The sequence below is a fragment of the Rhincodon typus genome, chromosome 26 (genome assembly GCF_021869965.1).
Source record: "Rhincodon typus isolate 14 chromosome 26, sRhiTyp1.1, whole genome shotgun sequence".
Lineage (NCBI taxonomy): Eukaryota > Metazoa > Chordata > Chondrichthyes > Orectolobiformes > Rhincodontidae > Rhincodon > Rhincodon typus.
Window position 1 is genome coordinate 19,855,193 of NC_063357.1, and position 20,958 is coordinate 19,876,150.

At 40.0% G+C, this 20,958-nt stretch overlaps 1 long non-coding RNA gene across 1 annotated transcript; it reads right to left on the reverse strand.

Annotated features, from left to right (window-relative positions):
• Window positions 1–1,494: 1,494 nt before the first annotated feature.
• On the reverse strand, window positions 1,495–16,257 carry LOC125486149. Its single transcript, XR_007264832.1, has 3 exons — window positions 15,995–16,257; window positions 8,865–8,931; window positions 1,495–1,588 (listed from the first exon to the last, which is right to left on the reverse strand). It is a non-coding gene; the product is annotated as an uncharacterized LOC125486149 (long non-coding RNA).
• Window positions 16,258–20,958: the final 4,701 nt, after the last annotated feature.

Below are 20,958 nucleotides of genomic sequence, written 5' to 3' on the forward strand. Positions count from 1 at the left end.
ATGCTCTGGACCTTTGAAAAGACAGGATATACCACAGCTATTCTGTTAAGTTTCAAACGATTACCAGTGAAAGTTTTGGCATCAAGCAGATTTGGCCTTACCTCATTCGGAGTGGTAACTGGGTTCCATTCTAGTGCTTACAGACTATGTAGGATTGCAATATTTTTGAAAAATTATTACTTTTGATTTGATTAAGCAAGTGAGGAATTAAATTTATATTTGCTTGAGTGTGGTTAGTTGTAATTGTTTTTGGTAAGGAAGAGAGCAATTTGTCTTGGGTCATAAGTAATGCCATTGGTTTGTAGTTTTGTGGCTCATGCTGATGTAAACTTAGGCTAACACATGTAAGAATTGATTTCAGGTAGAAGGCTTTGGCTCAAGAACATACATATGTATTAATATAGCTTAAAAGATGTAAGAGGCCTATGTGCATGTGTATGTTAGGTTCCCTTGTGACTTTCGTAGTCTTGTAGTTGGTTTGATCATTTTAGATGTATCAGTTTGGACATTTGGAATGATAATTACATACTAAACTGTTACATAAATGGCTCATTAGATCCTTACCAAAACAAAATGGAGGTAGTCAGCTGAGAGGGACAAGCTATCATAAAATGATCCTACAAAATGTTTGGCATTGGTCAAAGAATGAATGAGGAATTAGTAGGATATTACTAATATTTACTGTTAAAGAAACCATTCAAGAATAGGACAGACACTAGCCAATCCAAGATTGACCACAAATTGTTCATGCGTGAATAGGTCAATTAGAGTTCAGGATGCCTCTGAGCATGGACAGGGTATGGTGGCTATAACAAGATCTGGGTTTTAGTGGTTCAATGCACAAGATGGAAGACTGAAGAGTGAAGCAGAACTTCAACAGAACGGAACAAGAGACCTGTGCCCAGTCAACAAGTGCTACGCTCTCACATCCTGGAGTGGACAGACTGAAAACCACCTACTCTTCTTAAGTATTATTTCTTTTGTACTTGTTATGATAAACTTAATAAATTCTATGAAACGTGTAAAAAGATTTTTGTACCTGGAATGGGCATCGTAACTCAAAAAAAACCCGAAAGAACTGCGGATGCTATAAATCAGAAACAAAAACAGAAGTTGCTGGAAAAACTCAGCAGGTCTGGCAGCATGTGTGAAGAAAAATCAGAGTTAACGTTTCGGGTCCAGTGACCCTTCCTCAGAACTGAGTTCAGTATTGATTTTTGAGAAAGGGTCACCAGACCTGAAACATGAACTCTGATTTTTCTTCACGGATGCTGTCAGACCTGCTGAGTTTTTCCAGCAATTTCTGTTTATTTTGTGGGTGGTGTAACTAATCAGAACTGGTAAACTTTAGATTGGTACTCTCAAACACAGACTATAAATACAACTGATGTAGATTTTCACTTAAGGTTATTGTGCATACCATAAATATGACGGATTTTACATCCTTTGGTGATATAAACTTAGTAATCTTAAGGGACAGCTCAAAAGACGCTTACCCAACTGTTCCTGTCCGGTCATCCTGGCAGGCACGTGTCACTCTGGGATTAAATGTGATCTTGGTATGGAGAGCAGCTTCTTTTGTGAAACACTGAAAAAATACAGGTGTCAAATCACATTAACAAAATATGCTTAATTAAAAATTGAAGATAGACTTTAATTAAACTCAGTCCTAAGTCTGTGCTGAGTTAGTCTGACTTGAGGGAGCAACATTCAATGCGCTTTGGCTAAAAAGAGAACACAAGCAGGGCAGCAGGATGGCTCAGTGGTTAGCACGTTCTCCCCGTGTCTGCGTTGGGTGCTCCGGTTTCCTCCCACAGTCCAAAGATGTGCAGGTTAGGTGGATTGGCCATGCTAAATTGCTCAGTGTCCAGGGATGTGCAGGTCAGGTGGATTAGCCATGGGAAATGCAGGGTTACAGGGCTAGGGCAGAAGGCTGGGTCTCAGTGGGATGCTCTTTGGAAGGCGGTGTGGATTCGAAGGGCCGAAGGGCCTGCTTCCACACTGTAGGGTTTCTATGATTAAGCAGTCAAGGGGTTCCTGCTCTCAATCCCTGTCTAGTGCCCTGTGCTTGACTGCATGTGTCTGTGGTTCTTATTTGAGGACAGCAGGATGTTTGGTCACCATGGTTGCCCCAGTTGATCAAACAGCTGGCAGCCTGGTACACAAAATCCACTGCCACCTGGGTAGAAAGGTCACATGTACAAGGCACTAAATGTTAATCTGCACCAAGGACAGTTTCTTCAAGAAAGAAGCGACAAAATTGGGAAACAGGTCAGAATTTTACTCGCATTCCCATTTTGTGATTTTTTTTTGCTCCTGCTGACCCAGTCAGTTGCATTCGCATCTCTAAGTCAAAAGGTTCTAGCTTCAAGTCCTGCTTCAGGTCTTGATTGGTTGACACATGACACTGCAGTGCAATACTGAGGGAAATACTGCACAGTTAGAGATGCTTTCTTTTGGATGAGATATTAAACTGCGGCTCCATCTGACTGTTCAGGCAGATATTAAGGGAGTCCATTGAGTTATTTTGGAAGAGAGCAAGGGACGGAACCTCATTGTCTTGGCCAATATTTGGCCCCAATCAACATCACAAAAAAGTGATTATCTGGTCATTGCTGCTTATGGGAGTCTGCTCTGCGCAAACTGGTTGCTACGGTTCCTATACTGCAACAGCCAATATACTTCAAAGACACTTCAATTGCTATAAACTACTTTGGGATGTCCAGCGTTCATGAAAAGTACAATATAAATGAGATCGCTCCCGTAACACTACATCAACCTTAAAGACTAGTACATTTGGATTTAGTACAGGTTACATTTTGCTAAGTGATTAGTTGCTTCTTTTAGGAATTGCCCTATCCAGGTGTGCACAATCAGATGATCCAAAGCCACAACCTACAAGACCAACCTCCACATTTCATCAACTGCCATTAAATTCAATTCTTTGCTGTGTTGTGAGCTTATACAAATAGAGGTAAACACTGTGCTGGAAGTTTTTAAGTACATTCAATTTATTACTCCACTCAATATGATGTGCGAGTAGTGTCAACATGTTTTACTATGGTGCCTTCACACAGTGCTGCCTCATTATGTGTGCTGTCTTGCCCCAAACATATTACTTCTATGTGATTGCACATGTGCTGGCTGCGTGCTTTCGTCAGAAACTGAGACAGCTAGATTGTCTAAACCATGCATAATCCTCAGTCTGCCAAATGATCTGTTTTCAGGCAGCACTCAGGGCAACAGTAACATCTGTGAATCTCTGCCTCAAATGTTCTGTCAATTTGATCGGGGCATAATTTTTAAACCAAAACAGAGAATGAAGGCCACGTTGTGAGTGACAGGGATTGCTGAGTGGTAGTGTTTGCTGCTCTTCAAGCCCAGAAAAAGAAAGGAAGAACACATTGAAATGTTTTCTGAAAAAAAATCCTCAAACCCCCACTTCACTGCAAAATACCATGAGTGGCACTTTGAAGCTGATGTTCTCTTTGTGACAGCGAGTGAGTATGCGTCAAAATGTAACAAGACCTGGTTAATGATAGCCCTGAGCTTGGAGTAGGTCTCTGCTTCTACATCCCTTATGAATATGAAAAACAGGAGCAAGAGAAAGCTATTCAACCATGTGGAGTCTGCTCCACATTCAATACAGTCATGGGCAATTTCCTACTTTAATTCTACCTCTCCACATTATCCCTATACCCTTGAATAAAAACACAAGAAACAGGAGCAGGTCTAGGCCATTCAGCTTTCTCCTTCAATGCTGCCCCACTCAATAGCAACTACGATAATCTCCTCGAAAGAACAAAAGTTTTGAAACCCCAAATACACTCTTGCCTCCACATCATTCTTGCTATGCTTTCATTTGTTATCTTGTTTGATGCAGTGAAGCGATCTTCGCATTTTGCCATTTTAGGGAGTACATACTGCTGCCCATTCCATTAGTACATCTTGTGAAGTTGTCTTACCAAGGATAACTTGATTAAAACCTAAGTCATATAAATTGCCATCTGAATTTGTCACAGTCTGGCCAGCTATACGTTCAGTTATCTGCAGCACTACATAGGGTGAGTTTCTATGAAGGGGTAAAGGATTTGCTAGTAAGTAGGATCTCTGAGGGGCATTCAGCCAGAGATAAGCTCTGACATAAAATTATACTGCAGCCTTCTTTAGATTCACCAACTTGACTCTGGCCTGTTTCTATCTAGATTGCATTCTGCAAATACAACTGACTGACAGAAATGATCTCCCATGTTTGCTGAACTAGGCTTTTCTGACAAGTGAGGACAGTGTCCTTAGCCCATTAAAGGAATCCTTTACCACACAGCATGAATGGGAACCTCCATGGTTTTGATGTACAATCAAATGGCTTTTATTCTGAAAGCCTGCATTTTCTATAGTGTGACTGCTCACTTGAGAAGTACACTGGAAATCAAGCCCCGTTATTCCTGGAGTCATCACAAAAGTTAAAGATTTTATCAAACTAGACTAAAATACCCAATTTACCTGTCTTTTTAGACCGAGTCTGATGGAAAGCATGGACCAGGTATCTGTACTTAATAAGAATTATTATTTATTATAAATAAACTGATTCTAGCTACAGGTAGATGACTATTAAGTATTAATATATTATTCTGCTAGCTAAAACTCTGATCCTTTATAAAACTCCCTCTACACACATGCAGAAACAGGCAGGAAAAAAACATTGGTGTTATGCATGAAAGGAGAAAAGTGGGAAGGCGGTTTAATGGCCTATGTCCACAGGGTTCGCTGAACCGATTCATTTTTGTTTGCCGTTCTTCAACCTCTTGTCTCCAGGTACTGTTAGCTTTCTTGCAGAAAGCACAGAGTGACTAGTTCACAAATAGCAAAGTCTCTTAGCTATAGGTTGAAAGGCATAGCTTACAGAAACTGGTGAGGGAAAATAAACTGGCTTTAGGCATTTGTTACTACAGATGGAGACAGACAGCATAGAGTCATACAGCACAGAAACAGACCATTCGGTCCAACCAGTCCATGCCAACTATAATCCCAAACTAAACTAGTCCCACCTGCTTGCGATTGGCCCATATCCCTCCAAACATTTCTTATTCATGTACATATCTAAATGCCTTTTTAAACGTTGTAACTGCACCTGCATCCACCACTTCCTCTGGAAGTTCATTTCACACCTGAACGACTCTGTGTAAAAAAATTGCCTCTCATGTCTTTTTTAAATCTTTCTCCTCTCACCTTGAAAATATGTCCCCTTGTCTTGGAATCCTCCACTCTATGGGAAAGACACCTGCCATTCGCCTTATCTATACACCTCATGATTTTATAAACCTCTATACAGTGACCCCTCAACCTCCTACGCTCCAGTGAAAAATATCCCAGACTATCCAGCCTCTCCTTATAAGTAAAAATCCTCCATTCCTGTCAACATCCTGGCAAATCTCTTCTGAACCCTCTCCAGGTTAATAATATCCTTCCTTTAACAGGGAGACCAAAACTGGACACAGCACTCCAGAAGAGGTTGGAAGGAATCTAGCCATTTCCTTCACACGCCAGGCTATTCAGCTACTTGGGAGCTAAGCAAATAGTAGACAGATAATCATCGTCATCCACAGCGGGTCACAACTCCCCAAACCAATCAGGTACTTGTTGCCAGCTGAAACTCACTTTGTACACACCTCCGGTGCCAACCCATCTGCAATTAGCTTTTCCCATTGGTTGAGCAAAGCAACAGTGTGAACACCACTTACAATGAGTTTTGGTCAATTGCTTTTAAAACATGCAGAGATCTCTTCCACAACCTTTGGGTTTTGAAACAGTCCTTCTTCTATTTCAGGCCACAATCAAAAACACAGAAAAACAAAATGGCAAGTCTTTTACAATAACTTTTTCAAGAATAATCACTGGGCTCCACTCTCCTGAGCAATTGTCACAGCTTAAATATCTTTTTAGTTCATTTAAAAGCTGCTCAATAATCCAGTGCTCTGTCAATCAGCCAGCTGTGTAGTTGGGGAAATGCACAATTTTCTACATGCAATTCAGTTTTGTTTAAAGCAGGCATAATTTCTCCTGAGAAGCTTCAATGGTTACACTCTGAACAGGACACCAACAATGAGTTTTAGACTGATATAATCATATTCTATTATGTGTATATTACTTGAATACTTAAACTTTCAGACTTTGATGATTCTGGCCTGCAGACTTTAGGAAATGAATAGGCAAGACCACACAGTAAGAAATAATCTTGGCAATTATTTCTTAATTGACAATTAAAGTTTTGCCCGAAAATAGAGTGAAAGTAGTAAGTGAGAAAAACATTCTTGTTGAAAGACAAGTCTAGACTGGGGCCACAGGTGTGGTAAAGGGCTCTTTCATACTTCAGAACTTCTTGAAGAATAAGAGCTTAGGGGTAATTTTCGAAGCGCAATTTACTAAAACTGAGACTAGAATATAAATAATGTTGGAGATCATTTCAACCAATGCAGGTACAAACATGTACGGCCCCATTTTAGGTGGAATCAAAACTATATCACCCATAGTACTGAAACTTGTAGCATTTTAAGTATTTCACTGCTGTTTTTCACATTACCATTTGGCTGTGTAAATAAAAAGAAGGACCTTGAAATTATAGTGAGGGACCCCTATTTCAAGAATGCTTGGAGCATTCAGGTGAAATTCCTTTCTTCATTGTGGTAGAGGTAGCAACCCATTACTTTAAACAAGCAGAAAAGGGAATCCAGACAAATACACTGTCTTACTGACAACATAATTTCAAGACTATCTCATGAACCTCTTTACTGTAAAGTCATACCATAACAACTTAAAATTACACTAGTAGAGACATATGATAAAGCTCAGGAAACATAAGCTGTGTACACTTAGCCTTAGTCATAGCCTGACCTGGTTCATGGAGGTCTACTGCCTTTATTTTTCAATTTCCTCCCTTCCTCTCCTGAAAGTACAGCCTCATGCTAGACCAATCTTACAATCCACCAGTCCTTCACCCAGATACTTACATCAGCATAGATAGAGAACATCTCTGCAAACTACTGCTCAAAGAAATCATCAAAACCATGATCAGTCATGTTTCAGCACGTAATCACTTTCTAGTAATGTGTTTCAAGTACACTTCAGTGTGTTTGCTCCAGATGGTGGAGATAAGAAGACAATGATTATTCTAATGTCACCAAAATAAGGGCCCAGGCTTTCTATCATGACCCCTTTTATTTGTAATGGATTCTTATTGGCGTTGTGACCAGAAAACCATGGCCAAAGGATTTTGAACTAGTTGGCTTTTTCAAAAAATTATAAAATGGCTGCTTTAACTGTAAAATATAGGGATTTATTTCAAACTTTGTGAGCTAATTGCTTTGCTATTGTTGAATACCTGTTTAGTTTCCTGGAATAACATGTATTATTCAGATATTTCAGACAGAACTGTATCAATATTATGTTTAAAGATTGTTTTTTTGCTGCACTTAATTAATTTGAATAGGAAGCCACTTTGGTTTGCCCAGGAAAGCCATTTACAGACGTGCCAGTGAGTTCCCTATAACTGAATGTATAAAGCAAATTATCTGAAATTTGAACAAACAAAAACAAAGAAACTCATTCTGAATGCTGGGATTTGGTTAGGCAGAAAACTCCGCAAAGTGTGGCTTACTTACAGGAATTGCAATTTTACATGGAGCACTGGCAGCTACAAGATGATCAAGTCTGTTTCATTCTTGCAACAAGCATCTTTTTTATAACCCACAAGCTCTCTGTTTGCCAATGAGTGAAAATTCTTGGAGAGGGATACTGTGGCACACACCACCACCCAAGACCCCATTTCTTAAAGAGAAAACAGCCTATAAACCATATGAACAGTGGATATATTGAAATATTAAATGTTTTCCTAACAATGTTATAAAAATATGCATTCATGGGATGTGGGTGTTGCTGGCATTTATTGCCTATTCCCAATTGCCCAAAGGGCAGTTAAAGCTCAATTACATTGCTGTACATAAAGAAATACATGGACACTAGATCAGGTAATGCCAAGTCACCCTTTTGTTTACACGGGCTCTGACCAGCCAGCTCAAAGCCAGTCTCTAGACTGAGGAGACATTCTGAATCTCCTGCTTATATCTGTCAGCCAGGACTCCCTGATTGGTGCTGTTAACCTGGACCAATCAAGGAGCTCATAGATCTCAATGTGATCCACCTGGTCCTGGTTCCAATCATTATACTTTCCTAAAGGGCTTTAGTAAACCAAATGAGGTTTTAAACAATTGACAATGATATTTTCATGGTAACCATTAGGCTAGCTTTTTATTCCAGATTTTATTGAATTAAAATTTCTGCCATGGTTGGATTTGAACTGACATCACCAGACCTTTAGACTGTGGTTCCAGATTAATAATCCACTGAATTTACCACTACACCACAGCCGCCCCCAAAATAGCTACTGTGGCATCGCTCACATATAGCCCAAGACTTATAATTTCCAGTCTTTGCTGTCAAGATAACAAACAGCACTATTACAATGTTATTTTACATCATAAAGCTCTCACATTTACTGTTCAAATTGGGAGATTGACAAACAACGTCCACTAATTTTGTATGAATCTGACACATGCTGTGATATCTGTTGCCTAAAAACCTACATTTCGGCAGTCTGTCTCATTTTACAATTGGATTATTTGTATCTTAGCCAACCAGAAAACTGACTACGATCCTTAAGTTACCAGTTCCTATACTCCTGCATGTATACCAAGGTGAGATTTTATACTGAAAAATGTGTTATATAACAGAATGTAACATATGTTTTTATACTCAGTTCTGGAACCATGTAAGTATTGGTTCAAACAAGAGCAAGCAGTCTACCTTACCAAAGGGAGTTTCGGTATGATTCGATCTCTTCTGACAGGTGGAAGTACACTCATGTTGGCTATTACTCTGTACAGGATATTAAAAATTATGTAATCAACAGCATGTTCATGAGCAACACTGCTTTATATACAATATACCTTCTGTTAAAATGTTCATTGTTCGGACTGTATCCAAAACTAATTTTCTTTCATATAGATAGGTCAAATTGACAAAATTAATGAGATTAATATATAAAAAAAAAAGAACTGCAGATGCTGGAGATCGGAAACAAAAACAGAAATTGCTGGCAAAACTCAGCAGGTTTGCCAGTTCCTGCCAGAGCTACAAGATTAATATAATGGTTTGGTCACATTTCATGAAATTATTGTAAAGAAGTGAAACATCAATGATGGGGATGCAGTTGTGAGTTGGAATTCTCCCTTGAATAGCTACAATTTGATAAGATAGCCTTTATCTAAACACTATGGCAGAACAGAAGGAGACAATTTAATTTAAGAGTTGGATGGGACAGGTGAAATCAGGAAAACATTTCAACAGGACAATCCTGGGTTTTAAAAATATGAGGAAAGACTGCATAAAGTAGGGGTTGTACTTCCACAATAGGACAAGGACTGCAAAAGGCTGAAGATCTGAAACAAGAACAGGAACAGGAACAGGAACTACTGAAGAAATTCAACAGGTCTGGCAGCATCTGTAGAAAGAAATCTGTGGTAGAATTTCAACTCACAACTATATCCTCATCCATAGAGCACTTACCCAATTGTGAAATGCAGCTGTTTAGTCACATTATTGACACTTTATCCCCACAGACGCTGCCAGAACTGCTGTGTTTCTCCAGCAATTTCTATTTTTAAGCTGTATTTCCATGTTTGGAGGGCTGCAATTGATCTATTAGAGGCGTTTAATGGAATTTACTATGATAGATACAGAGAACCTATTTCATCTAGTAACAGGATCCCACCAAAAGGGCATAAGATTAAAGTTACAATTTGACAATTTAAGACAGAAAATTGAGAGGGATTTATTCACACAAAGTGATGGAAATCTGGAACTTGTACCCTCAATAGACTGAGTTCTAGATCATTTAAAGATTTTGAGGCTGAAGTTACCACGTTTTTCTTGGCAAAAGTATCAGAGACTATGGAGCACAGAAAGGAACTTAGGACAATGATACAGATCAGCTGTGATCTATTTGAGTGGCTGAAGTAGCCTGATGGACTGAATGGTTTTCATCTGCTTCTATGTCCTTTTGACACAGTGTGGCCAATTTCCAGCTCAATGCTTGGGTTATATACTCTGGTGAGGCACGTCACTGCACCTTTATTAGACAGCACCTCATTTTAATTTTGTTGATTTGAATGGAATGAAGATCAGGCAGGCTCAATAAAGAGCAGTCATTAGATCCCTCAGTGCAGAGGTGAAAATCGAGTACAAAAACCATTACATTTGGTTTGTATTTGTTTTCAGAATAAAGAGACTTTAGGAATAGAAAAAGAATCAACAACTTTTAAGTAACATAAGAACTAGGAGCAGGAGTAGGCCGTCCGGCCCTTCGAGCCTGCTCCGCCATTCAATAAGATCATGGCTGATCTTTTCGTGAACTCAGATCCACTTACCCACATTCTCACCGTATCCCTTAATTCCTTTATTGTTCATAAAAAATATCTACCTTATCTTTAAAAACGTTTACTGAAGTAGCGTCAACTACTTCACTGGGCAAGGAATTCCATAAATTAACAACCCTCTGGGTGAAGAAGTTCCTTCTCAATTCAGTCCTAAATCTGCTCCCTCTAATCTTGAGGCTATGCCCTCTTGTCCTAGCTTCACCTGCCAGTGGAAACATTCTCTCTACTTCTATCTTACCTATTCCCTTCATAATTTTATATGTTTATATAAGATCCCCCCTCAATCTTCTGAATTCCAATGAATATAATCCCAATCTACTCAGTCTCTCCTCATAAGCCAACCCCCTCAACTCCGGAATCAACCTAGTGAACCTCCTTTGCACCCCCTCCAGTGCCAGTACATCCTTTCTCAAGTAAGGAGGCCAAAACTGCACACAGTACTCCAGATGTGGCCTCACTGGCACCTTGTACAGCTGCAACATAACCTCTCTGCTTTTAATCTCAATCCCTTTAGCAATGAAGGACAAAATTCCATTTGCCTTCCTAATTACTTGTTGTACCTGCAGACCTTCCTTCTGTGATTCATGCACAAGGACACCCAGGTCCCTCTGCATAGCAGTATGCTGCAACTTTTTACCATTCAAGTAATAATCCTTTTTACTATTACTCCTACCAAAATGTATGACTTCATGTTTATTTACATTGTATTCCATCTGCCAGACCTTTGCCCACTCACTCAATGTATCTATGTTCCTCTGCAAAGTTTCACAGTCCTCTGCACACTTTGCTCTGCCATTCATCTTAGTGTCATCTGCAAACTTTGACACCCTACACGTGGTCCCCAACTCCAAATCATCTATATAAATTGTAAATAATTGCGGTCCCAACACCGATCCCTGAGGCACACCACTAGTGACTGACTGCCAGCTAGAATAGCACTCATTTATCCCCACTCTTTGCTTCCTGTTAGTCAACCAATCCTCTATCCATGCTAATACTTTACCCTTAACGCCATGCATCCTTATCTTATGCAGTAGCCTCTTGTGCGGCACCTTGTCGAAGGCCTTTTGGAAATCTAGGTACACCGCATCCACTGGGTCCCCATTGTCCACCATGCTCGTAACGTCTTCACAGAATTCCAAAAGATTTGTCAAGCATGACCTGCCCTTCATGAACCCATGCTGCGTCTGCCCAACGGGACAATTTCTATCAAGATGCCTTGCTATTTCTTCCTTGATAATAGACTCAAGCATCTTCCCCACTACAGAGGTTAAGCTAACCGGTCTACAATTCCCCATCTTTTGTCTACTTCCCTTTTTAAATAGTGGCATCACATTTGCTGTTTTCCAATCTGCTGGGACTGCCCCAGAGTCCAGCGAATTTTGGAAAATTACCGCCAGTGCACCTGCTATTTCTCCCGCCATCTCTTTTAGTTCCCTGGGATGCATTCCATCAGGGCCAGGAGACTTATCAATCCTTAGCTCCATTAGCTTGCCCAACACTACCTCTTCTGTAATAATGATTGTTTCCAGGTCCTCACCTACTTCGTTTCTTTGTCAATTACTGGCATGTTATTAGTGTCCTCCACTGTGAAGACCGATACAAAATACCTGTTCAATGCCTCGGCCATTTCATCATATCCCATAACTAAATTCCCCTTCTCATCCTCTAAAGGGCCAATGTTTACTTTAGCCACTCTTTTTAGTTTTATATTTATAGAAACTTTTGCTATCTGTCTTTATATTCTGTGCTAGTTTTTTCTCATGTTCTATCTTACTTTTCTTTATAGCTCTTTTTGTGGCTTTCTGTTGACCTTTAAAGTTTTCCCAATCTTCTAGTTTCATGCTGTTTTTGGCCACTTTGTATGCCTTCTCTTTCAATTTGATAGCCTCCCTTATTTCTTTAGACACCCGTGGCAGATTACCCCTTTTCTTACAGTCCTTCCTTTTCACTGGAATATACTTTTCTGAGCACTTTGAAAAATTGCTTTGAAAGTCCTCCACTGCTCGTCAACTGTCCCACCATAAAATCCTTGTTTCCAGTCTACTTTAGCCAAGTCCTCCCTCATTCTATTGTAGTTCCCCTTGTTCAAGCACAGGACCCTGGTATTGGATTTTATCTTCACACTATCCATCTGTATTCTAAATTCAACCATACTGTGATCACTCCTTCCAAAAGGATCCCTAACTATGAGATCATTAATTATTCCTGTCTCATTACACAGGACCAGATCTAGGATAGCTTGCTCCCTCGTCCGTTCCATTACATACTGTTCAAGAAAACTAGCACGGATACACTCAACGAACTCCTCCTCAAGGCTACCCTGACCGAGCTGGTTCGACCAATCTACATGTAGATTAAAATCCCCCATGATAATTGCCGTACCATTTTTACAGGCATTAGTTATTTCTTTGTTTATTGCCCGCCCCAATGTGATGTTATTATTTGGTGGCCTATAGACTACACCTATCAGTGACTTTTTCCTCTTAGAATTTCTAATTTCCACCCAAATGGATTCAACCTCATTCTCCATAGAACCTATATCGTCTCTCAGCACCGCCCTGATGTCGTCCTTGAATATCAGAGCTACACCACCTCCCTTACCTTGTTTGTTACATTCTGATAGATCAACACTATCTGCCTGCTATTTCACAATATTGCTCATTGGCTTTTCTCTTCAGAAGCATTTTGCAATCTCAAATAAACTAAATAACCTGAAACATTGGAAAGACCAAAGGCAATATCTTAAAAATTCTGCACCAAGTTTTGTCTCTCTCCCTTTCAGTTGAACTAGTCTGCTCATAACCTTGAAAACCTATTTAAACACAAGCCGTGTTTCTGACCTCACATCCTCTCCATCAGTTCAAACTCTTTTTACACTTCCCACATTTCCCTCTGTTCCATTCCACTTTAGAAATGTTTTCTCTCACAGGATTGTAAGCCAATGGAATTTTCTTCCCCAGTGGGCGTGGGAGGAAGGGTCACTTAATGTTTTAAAAGGCAGAGGTTGATAGGCTATCAAGGGAGTTAAAGGTTATTGAGGGTCAGGTAGCAATGTAGAATAAAGTCCACCATCAGACCAGCTATTATTTGGCTCAATGACAGAGCAGGCTTAAAAATCCAAATGGTCTACTCATGTTTCTATTTCATACATTCTTAGCCAATGTACTCTCAAATGTTTATTTATCACCTTCAACCTCAATTGAGCAGATTTTGACTTTATGTGATTATATATTCCGAGTATTAGTGAATCAGCCATTCATGGTCCTCTGATTTTATTCCATTAAAGTCATTGGTGTATACTCTAGGCTGACATCCATATGGCAACATTCTTTTAGTGAATGAAAAAGCACTAGAACCAGCTCAATACTTTTTGTCATGTTAACTGAAGGATAGGTATTGTCCAGGACCCCAGGGAAACCTCCCCAACTCTTCTCTGAAACAGTGCTCATTACCATTCTATACAGAGTCTTGAGAGTCACAAATTAATATTGAATCAATATTCCATTAATTTCCTTACATCTTAAATTGCTGATACTAACATGTTCTGGGTTACCATTTACCCATTAATTAGGCAAGTGGGCTGAGCATAGCTCTTTCCAGGTTTTAGCATTAGGGTCAATTTTAATGATTAATGTCCTTGTGGGAGAAATAGAGTATAGGCTCTTTGAAGAGAAAAGGATCTTAGATTGTGTGTCGGTGAAGGTTCAGACATAAATCACTCCTCCATGGAAACTTTAGCCACTCAATATCTGAATAATCAGGTCGACAGTATATGTGGGTGGGGGTTGGGGGGCACAGGGGAAGGCAACATAGGGAACTTGACCAACCACTCTGGTTCACAAGGCATTTTGAAAAAGCATTCATCTTACTGTTGGCTGGCTCTCTTTCCAGATCTAGATGGACTGCACTATTTCCAAAAAGAGTTAGGGACTTCTTCCACGCGTCCTGGATAATATCTATCCCTCAACCAACATTGCAATGACAATTGGGCTGGTCCCATTGCCTTTTCATTCACTAAAACGTTTTGGTGGAATATGGATGTCACACTACAATGCCATTGTGACCTAAACAGAAACAGAAAATAATCCTGTGATCTGATGCACCATTTAATGGACTGCCCTATCAAAAGAATTAGTAAGAAGTGTGCCAGTGCTTTGTAGTGGCACTAGAGGTCCCCAAAACTTGGCACTGCCAACTGCTCCCTGGATTTAAGTAAGTGGCAGTGGATCCAATATCTGTATCAAGAAAACAAACATTCCATAGAGATTCAGAGATTTAAGTTCTCCATGGGCCATTCCTTGTTGACCAGAATAAAATCTGTATGTAGGCCAGGAATTCATTTTAAAAATAAGACAGACTGCAAAGAAAAAAATTCAAGTACAGTCGGGCTAAGTTGCTGGATCTTTGATCGTCAAATTGTTAGGTGCTGCTGCCAGGGTTGGGGGGAGATAGGGGGGTTCGAGGGGGGAAGGGCACCGTCTGCATTCTTCATTCCAACAAATCACCTACCACCCCAGGTTTGCAGACCTCATGCAGAACTACCCGAAACAGGTAATAGGAGACTGCAAATCAATACAGATGCCTAATACACTAAGAACAAGCTGCAGCTAAACTTTAAGCAGTTTATCTACTAGTTTTCATCTAAACTACGTTGTGGGGAGACTGGTGCCTCTGAGCAATCCCAACCCTGTACGGACGTTACTAACTTCGCTAGTGAAACCGTCTATGGTGGTGGTAGGGGGGAATGCAGTGAAACAGCCCGAAATTAAGAGACAGAATCTGCTATCCTGGATCAAACGAGGGGGAGCTTCTTTGAGGTTTATGAAGTTTTGCTTATTTTTCTCACCCCTTGCATTTGCTCGCCGTTTCCCCTCAAAAATAAAGACATCCCTCGCCTCTTTTGTTTTGTTCTCCCAAGTCCTGCCAGTCAAATGTTTCCAGATTTCTGGCCGGGTGCCCTTAACTCAAACAACCGTTCCCCCTCCGGAAACTATAGAACATGACTTCCTCAGGACTGGAAGGGAGCCAAAGTAAATGTTACAATGAGCGATTATTCCAAGTTTGTATGAACTCGGCTGGGTTAGTAAACTGCATCCAGGGGAAACAAATGGTCACAGTTTACAACACCGTTTACCATTATCATCGGCTTGGCACAAAGTAACAGTGTTTTAAGGCCAGTGATAGTAAATCTGGGTGCTGTCTGATTATGTTTCAATTTCGCGTCAGACTGTAAACTTGATACAATTAAAGCGATTGTGTTAACTCCTGCTACAAAGCGGCGCCCTGTAAACGCTAAATAAAACAATACAAACTACACCCGAAAGGTTAGATTCCTAAGACAATCAGAAATTCGACAAGATCTTACCGTCCTCAGCTCGAAGGGGTGTTAGGAAAGGAGGTGGGAACTAATCCTGGAATAATTTCACCCTCTGCATGCCACAGATCAAACCGCACACACAGACAATGTGGGCGAAAAGTTTTCTTTTCCACGTCTCTCTTACCTTGCCAATCCCTCAGGGTTTTTATTGTTTCCTCGGAAATGTAATTTCAATCTCGGCTATCGCTCTCTCGCCGAGAATCAACGTGGCCGGATTTTTTTCTCTCTCTCTCTCCTGAAAAGGAGGGATGGCTCACTGAATGACTTGCCCCAAAATTCCCAAGTCCCCGCAAGGCGCCCTGCTTAGAGTCGACAGCTGTTTTCCATTGCTGCTTCCAGAACTCCCTCCTGCTGCTGCTGCTCCTCACAGGATCCACAACCAGGACTGTATGTGTTTCAGCCAGAGGGAGAGAGATCCCAGCCTTCTGCACAGCTGCTGGGATGATTGTAGCAAACCTTAACAGAAACCCAGTATGCAGAAATAATTCAAGAATATGGACAATATTTATTTCCTCTGCTATTCGGCATCAACAGCCTCACCCGTTTATATAGCACCTTCAGCTAAAAAAAAAGCTTCAAGACACTTCCCGGGAGCATGATCAAACCAAATTTGCTTGTTATTGAACTGAGATGATATTTTAGGACAGGTGAGCAAAAAAATGCCAGGTTTTTTAAAATCACCTTTTCTCATAAAAAGTCTACATATTTGATTAGAGTGTAGTATGGCTAATACAATCGATTGTCATTCCCATTTACCGTGCCCACAGAACATTTAATCCGTCTCAAACAAACGATGCAATGTCTCAAGTGACAGGTGCAAGCCTTGCAGTCTGAGCAGTTTGCAAATATTGCTGATAATGTCTAGCCTTCGGGAAGTTCAGGGAGCTATCCAAATGTTCAGAAGTAATTGTAGTATCAAACCGTGAGGAAGGTGCTGGAGAACTGATACTGAACTGTTGGTAAAAATGACTTGTATATTTTCTGAAATAAGAATATTACTAGCTGCATTTTAGTCTTTGGACTTTATTTCTGTAGTGTGCAGGGGAGGTTCTGCACAGAAAGCCACTCAGCCTTAAATATATAGGGACGCTTACTGACAATGTAAAAATATACATTGTTGTAATGTTTTCACTGTGAAGGTACTAGGAAAATTGTTCTATAAACCTATTATACAGAGGATGGATAATCAGAATATAACAGAAACCTATTCATGAGTGAATATTTTAAGACTGAATGTAGGTGTGGAGTGTGGAGGCTTATATTCGGGCTAATGAATACCTGGGAGAGTGTTACTGGCTGGAATCATAAGAAAATTAGGCTTTTTAGAATGACCAAAATCTGCAAATGAGTTACATGCTGAAAGCTAATGGAGAAGGTAGAGGTGTTGAAGCAAATAGATGCACTTAAAGGAAAGTTAAGTACACAATGGAGAAAAGAATTGCTGGATATGTTTATGGGATAAAATGAAGTAAGGTGGTTTGAAGAGCAAAAGCTGTCACAGACCTATTGGATCATAAGGCCTGTTTCCGTGCTGTAGTTCTGTAAGGTATATAAACATCACTATATACATTCATACAGAAAAAAAATCAGAAGAAATTATTCTAAATTCCATGTAGGAGTCACAAAGACCAGAAGGCATTGATTCCAATATCTCTTGTAGCAGGCATTAAAGAGTCCAGGCACCCAGGAGACACCATAACAGGTCAGGTACATTTTAATGGCATGGTCTCATTAATATACATGTGGTGAGCCTGTCCAGGCTATCCAGACACAGTTTGCAAATATTCTGTGGCCCAGAAGCCAATCAACTGGCATTCAGGTACTGTAATTTATTACAGCAAGAGAGATTAATAAGCGTTAATTCATCTAGAATTGGATGATCCTGGTTGACAAAAGACCACGTTTTCTTTGTGAGGGCTTGACTCCGCAAAGGTATGCTTCACATTTTCCTAATGGAGAGTCTGCTTCTGCTCTACTTGCTTTTACTGACCAGAGGATATGTGGTGGACACTGCGCTCGATAGACCATTGAAATTACCTTAGGGTTCTATCAAAATTGCAGACATTGAAGATATGCCTTAATTGTTGAAGTACATTGTATGTGTTAAAATAGCCAAGAGGTGACTCAGAGCAGTAAATGTCCAGTATAAATTTTAATTTCCTTTCCATCTTCCTTGAAGAAGACATTTGGTATGCTTGCCTTTATTGGTCAGTGTATTGAGTATAAGAATTGGGAGGTCATGTTGAGGCTGTACAGGACATTGGTTCAGCCACTTTGGAGTATTGCGTGCAATTGTGATCTCCCTGCTATGGGAAGGATGTTGTGAAACTAGAAAAGGTTCAAAAAAGATTTACGAGGATGTTGCCAGGGTTGGAAGGTTTGAACTATGGGGAAAGGCTGAATAGGCTGAGGCTATTTTACCTGGAGCATCGGAGGCTGAGGGATGACCTTATAGAGGCTTATAACATCATGAGGACTGTGGATTGGGTAAATAGGCAAGGTATTTTCCCTGGGGTAGGGGAGTCCAAAACTGAAGGGCATAGGTTTAAGGTGAGGAGGGGGGATGATATTAAAGGGATCCAAGGGGCAACTTTTTCACACAGAGGGTGGTGCGTATATGGAACGAGCTGCTAGAGGAAATGGTGGAGGCTGGTACAATTACAACATTTAAAAGGCATCTGGATGAGTATATGAATCGGAAGGGTTTAGAGCGATATGGGCCAAATGCTGGCAAATGGGATGTGATTGAGATAGGATATCAGCATGGACAAGGTGGATCGAAGGATTTGTTTCTGTTCTGTATATCTCTATGACTCTATCTAGTCTTTGTTGGGTGAAATGAGTTATAATTCACACGTGTGTCACAAACTTTGATTGGCAAATATTTTTGCACTCCAGCTGGTTTGCTAACATAGATGTGACAAATCATTTAAAATATTGCCACTGAAAGTACAAAAATAAAATGTAGACAATCCTTTTCAATGTACGTGAACATATATACAAACAAATGAGTTAGGAGCTGGAGTAGACCTTTTCGGCCCCTGAGACTTCTGTCATTTGTAAGGATCAAGGTTGATCTAATTGTGGCCTGAACTCCACATTTCTGCTTACCAACCACCAAAACCCCTTGTCTCCCTTGATAATTGAGAACCTGTCTCCCTTTGTCTTAAAAAATGTTTGAAAGGCCCTGCACCTCTGGGTTAGCAAATTCCAAACACCCACGGCACTTTGAAAGAAACTACTAATCTCAAACATCTTAACCAGAGACCGTTCTTTTAAAATGCATCCTCTAGTTCAGATATTTCCCACAAAGAGAAAGATCCTTTCAGCACTCTGTCAAGTCCTCTAAGGATCCTAAACGTTTCAAGAAGATCTAGACATCTATACACCTCTCATTCTTATAGATCAAATGGACACAGGCCCAGCCTTTCCAACCTTTCTTCATGAGATAATTCCACACCCCCAACCCAATGAAAAGAATCAATCAAGTGTACCTTTTCTTCAAGGCTTCTTCTGCAATTCTGCTGGTTGTGAAATAAGGAGATCAAAACTGTACATAGTACTCCAGATGTGGTCTCACCAATGCTACAATAAAGCTACAGTAAAGCTTCCCTATTTTAACATTCCATTCCCTTTGCAATAAATGATAACGTCCCATTTCCTTCCTAATCACTTGCTGCATCTGCACTCTAGCCTTATGTGATTCATGTACTAAGATATTCATATCCCAGTATAGCTCAGAATTCTGCACTCACTCTCAATTTCAATGAGATGCAGCTTTTCTATTCTTGCCAGTGGACAAATTCATATCTTCCACATTACACTTCATCTAACAATTTTTTTCAGCCATGTAACATATTCCTTTGCAGACTTCTAACACCCTCTTCGCAGCTTACTCTCCTTGATCCATGCAAGTACATTAATTTCTATCCAACGTGCGTTAATTTTTTAAAATTCATTCATGTGAGGGTGTCACTGGCTAGGGCAAGATTTAAGGCCCATCCCTAATTGCCCAGAAAATTAATGACATTGCTGTGGGTCTGGAGTCACATGCAGGCCAGACTATGTAAGGATGGCATTTACTAACTAACCTCCTGTGGAGGACCTTATCAAAAGCCTTCCAAAAATCTAAGCATACTGCATCCATCAACACGTTTTATCAACTTTGTTAGTATTATCCTCAACAAACTCCAAGAACTTTGTCAAACACAATTTTCCGTTCATAAAATCATGCTGACTTTGCGCAAACAGATCACTGACATCCAAGTGATCATCTATCACACCCTTTATAATACATTCTAACATTTTCCCTACTGCTCATTTAAGGCTAACAGGTCTGAAGTTCCCTATTTTCTCTCTCACTCCCTTCTTAAATAGTGAGCTGACATTTGCTAGCTTTCAGTATATGGGAATCATTTTGAAATCTATAGAATTTTGGAAGATGATCAGCAATGCATTGACTATCCCATTAGCCACCTTTTTCAACACCTAAGTCCATCAGGATATGGGGCTTTGTCAGTCTTTAGATCTAATAATTTTCTCAGAACGGTTTCACTGGTGATTGTAATTATTTCATTTGATTGATACAACCTAACTGGGAAAAATGCACAGATAGTCAAGACCTGCTCTTCTACAAGTGATCAGAAATGTGGAAATACCCAAATAAACGACCAAGATGATCAATTTACCTGACTGACTGCTATTCAGGATAAAATACATGCAGGTGAGGCTTCATCATTAAAAGGAAAATATCTCTATTTATTGTAAACATACATACTCATTAACAATTGGCAGAGAAGAAGAAGGGATTACTTATCTACTACTAACTTAAGCTGTACCCTTTTAAAATCCCAAATAGATAGGTAGCCATTCATGAATAAGATAAGCAAAGAACACTCAGATTAACATAGATATTATTGTTGAAAAATCTGGGCTGGGAAAATAAAATTCTGAAGGACAAAATTCCAAATCACAAGAGAGAGTTAAATTGCCTTTCATAATTCTTTTAATTTTAGTGGTTGATTTTCAATTTGATAGTTGATCGGATAGACTTAGGTCTTTTCTTGTATTAAGACTCTTTCTGCTAAG